Source organism: Megascapheus bottae, chromosome 25 (genome assembly GCF_031878675.1).
Source record: "Megascapheus bottae isolate mThoBot1 chromosome 25, mThoBot2.hap1, whole genome shotgun sequence".
NCBI classification, from domain to species: domain Eukaryota; kingdom Metazoa; phylum Chordata; class Mammalia; order Rodentia; family Geomyidae; genus Megascapheus; species Megascapheus bottae.
The window spans coordinates 1,946,041-1,950,527 of record NC_143533.1 but is presented as its reverse complement, the minus strand read 5'-3'; positions in this window follow the sequence as shown (position 1 = coordinate 1,950,527).

Here is a 4,487-nt window from a genome sequence, read left to right as displayed (position 1 = left end):
AACTAATCCTTGACAAATACCAAGCACAACCATACATGAATGGAGGTACTCTTATTTCCTGTTTTTTTTGTTTGTTTTTTGTGAGTACTGGGGCTTGAACTTGAGCCACAGCACCACTTCTGGCTTTTTCTATATATATGGTACTGAGGAATCGAACCCTGGTCTTCATGCATGCTAGGCAAGCACTCTACCACAAGGCCAAACTTCCAGCTCCTATTTTTATTTTTTCTGTTCTATGTTTTGCCAGTATTATACCCTTCTCCATGCCCAGAATTCTCAACACAGAGCCTCTGATCTATGGGAAAGGTGGGGAGAGACACTGGTACATTTAGAAAGCTCCTGTATCACTCACATTCACTTGAAGAGTTGGGGGACGTTTTCTCTCTGCACAAGACTCCACTGCTTGCTTCCCCCAGACAAGTGTTTTTCTCAATTTGTTCATCTCACTGGTGGACAGCCTGGTTAATCCCCCATTCTATATCCTCAGCTGCATCTTTTTGGTCATGTAATGGGATGAGGCAGCCTCACAAGGAATTCTTAATATGCCTAGGATCATTCCCCTTTGTAAGAGAAGGAAAGTCCACAAACTTCCTTTGCTTATTCACATCCAGGCACGAGGGAGGAAACGCACAAAAACAAAGCAATGACCTTACTGGGGTCAGCAAGAATAGCAAGAACAGAGCATGTACTTTTGCAATATTACCACATCTACAAAACTAAAGTGAAACAGACGAGTTGGGCCAACGAAAGGGCAAAGAGTAGGTTCCAGAAATGACTAAGCCTGTGAAAAGAATGCTCTCCCTTCCCTGCACCTGTGGTCATAACCAGCCTAGAGGAACCTGGCCCTCGAGCAGTTCAAGGTCATTCAAGATCACACAGAGACTCCCTGCTTGCACTTTTGGACTCTTGATTTTGAGCTTGGCCCAGAGGATGGGGAAGCAGGACAGAATGCTATAGCCTAAGAAAGACTAGATATGGGGCCATATCTAGACCAGACACCTGACCGCCTCTCCTGGTTTTGCTGGCCTGTCATTCATGGTTTCCTTCAGGGAACCCCTCCTCTCTGATGCATTGGCTAAGGCCACCTTCAGCCTCTAGTGTGTACTCATGATGACCAAATGACACAGGCTACCCAGGGAGGACCAGCTTTGGCAGTCTGACTAGGATTTAGGAAAGAAGATTCTTTCCCAATAGATCTGTTGTACCGCTAAGGAAGAAGTCTGCATCTGCCCCCATCACCAAGAAAAAAAAAAAAAGACGTTTCTTTGAAAAGATTTTTATCTGGCTATAAGGTGGATGACTTGGTAAATACTGCAAAGGAAACATTATCCAACAGATACATTACCCAACAGATACTTCAGAAATCACTAAGTTAAAGACAAGAGTCTCTTAGTTTTGCCTGCCCCGCATCCATCCACTCCTTCAGGTAACGGGAAGGTTGACCTTTCCACTGGAGGCCATCTGTCCTCCATTGTGCATGGTCCATTCAGTGCCTCTATTTCCCCTGGCCTGGAATTCATTCTTCTAACATCCACCAGTCTCACTTTTTCTCTCTGAAATCTGATTTTCAGGCAGAGAGACTCGGGGGTGGGAAACAGAAAGGATGATTCAATAATCAACTACCATCCACTTCCATTGCTTACAAAAAGAGCTTTAACCATCTCAAAATCACCTGCCCTGCTGAGTGCTGATGGCTCCCACCTGTAATCCTAACTACTCAGGAGGCTGAGATCTGAGGATCATGGTTCAAAGGCAACTCAGGCAGGAAAAGTCTGTGAGACTCTCATCTCCAATGAACCAGCAAACAACAACAACAACAACAAAGGCCAAAAAGTGGTGCTGTGGCTCAAAGTGGTAAAGCACTAGCCTTGAGTGATAGAAGCTCAGGGACAACACCCAGGCCCTGAGTTTAAGTTCCACAACTGACCAAACAAAAGCAAAAAACAATGAATCCTGTTTTCTGACTGCCTTGTATACTGGAGGACCGTGGGCTTGAACACTAGAAAGTTCTGCCTTCACAGCCAGCCTGTCTGGGAGATCTCTATCCTACCCTCTGTGGCCCCCCCCCCATCCTCATCTGGCTCCTGCCCCTGCCTCTGCTCACCCCGTCCTTCCACACCCAAATGCCTCCAAACCCCTTCTGCCCCTTCTGTCTCTGGATCTCATTCCCCAAGGAGTCTTCTTTGATCACTGTTGCTATTTACTGGGTGGTTCAGATGCCTATCCTTTCTTCCAACCTCTTAAGTTCATTACAAAGGGAGATAAACAGAGGAGGGACTCCCCGAGTCAAGATTAAATATGACAGCCCATGGAGAAGGTTATCAGGAAAAAAGCAATCCTATTACATTAACTGGTGTATAGCAAGTTTGCTATTGTGATGGTTTTTATGGTTATTGCTCATAATATAATAACTAAGTCCTTCCCCTCCCAGACCATAAATGACATAAAGCCAAAGAACTGTATGTTCTGGGACTACAGTCCCCCCCACCCCCCGACTCTCTTATCTTGAACTCAGGGCCTAGGCACTATCCCTGAATTCTTTTAGCGCTCTACCACTTTGAGCTACAGCACCACTTCCAGTTTGGGGGTGATTAATTGGAGATAAAAGCCTCACACACTTTGCTGCTTAGGTCTGGTTTCAAAGCAGGATCTTCAGATCTCAGCCTGCTTGAGTAGCTAGGATTCCAGGAGTGAACCACCGGTGGACAGCTTGGGGCTACTTACTGCCTTACTGGCTGGAACGTAACAGGAGTTTTGGAATACCAACTTGGTTGTTTGTTAGCAGAGATTTTAAGCCATTGCCAATAAAGATAAGGCATGATTCTCCATCTCCATCCCCAGAGTGCATTGCCACTTTTCTAGGTAAACTGAGGAGCAAGAAAGATGTAGCAAAACAGTCCTCCCAATGAAGATACGTCGTTTATTTGTTTTATTTGTTGAATTCTCTTGTATTTAAACAAGCCAGTTGAAGGAGAAGCCTACATAGAGGGGGAAAATGAAACCCAAACTGTGGATGGATGCCATGAGCCAGTGGCTCACACCTGTAATACCAGCTACTCAGGAGGCTGAGATCTGAAGATAGCAGTTTGAAGCCAGCCTGGGCAGGAAAGTCTGTTGGGCTCTTATCTCCAATTAACCAGCATAAAAAGCCAGAAATGGAGCTGTGGCTCAAGTGGTAGAGCAATGTCTCTGACTGAGCTGAAAAGCTCCAGGATAGCTCCCAGACCCTGAGTTCAAGCCCTAGGACCAGAACACACACACACACACACACACACACACAGTCAATGGTGCCGGGTGTGGTGGCAGCTCACACCTGTAATCCTAGCTATTCAGGAGGCTGAGATCTGAGGATCGCAGTTCAAAACCAGCCCTAGACACTAAAGACCATGGTTAATCTCTAATGAACCATTAGAAAAAAACAGAAGTGGCGCTGTGGCTCAAGGAGTAGGGCAGCAGCCTTGAGCTGAAGAGCTCAGAGATAGCACCCAGGCCTAGAGTCCAAGCCCTACGACTGACAAAAAAAAAAAAAAAAAAAAAAAAAAAAAGTTGATGGTGCTGGTCTCTGAGTATGACTTTTAGACTTCTTCTTTTTTTTGTAATTTGGACTCTCACTAATGTTTTACCATAATACAGCAACTATAAATGTCCTTATACCTAATTTTCAAAAGCCACATTTTTATATATGGAAACCCATCCATTTTAGATGGACAGTTCAGTGCATGGTATGTGTGTGCCTATCCTGGGGCTAGAACTCAGGGCCTGGGCACTGTCCCTGAGCTTTTGTTGCTCAAGGCTAGCTCTCTATCACTTGACACACAGCTCCACTTTCAGCTTCTTGGAGAGTTAACTGGAGATAAGAATCCTATGACATTCCTGCCCCAGGCTGGCTTTGAACCACAATCCTCTCATCTCAGCCTCCTGAGGAGCTAGGATTACATAGGTGTGAACCGCTGGTACTCAGCTTCAATGTACTTTGACATACACCTCCCAATCTACTTTCTCTTCCTGTCCCTATGGGCGATGGAACCACACAGCACAAACTATGTATATTTGATTCTTCCCCCCTGGCATTCCCTTCTGAAGGCTCATCTGGGTACTTGTCCATTTTTATAGTGAAGTAATATTGTTACATGCTTCTTCCAAAAAAAAGTTCACTTATCCATTCATCTGTTGATAGGTTGGATTTCTTCCCAGTATCTGACTCTTATAAAATAAAGCTGTTAGCACCCTGTATTTGTCAGTCTTTGTAAGGTGGAAAGTTTAACTCTCTCATGGAACTATTACATCTGAGAATAATTCTGTTTACTCTTGTGAGAAAACACCTTTGTTTTCCAAAATGGTTGCACCATTTCATTTATCATTTTTTAAAGGAAAATAATCTAATACATTATCTGCTAATGGGTTTTTCCATCCCCACAGAGGATCTCAGCAGAAAATGGAATTCATCCTAACTGTTCCATTATAGACACTGGAAACCATGAGAAATC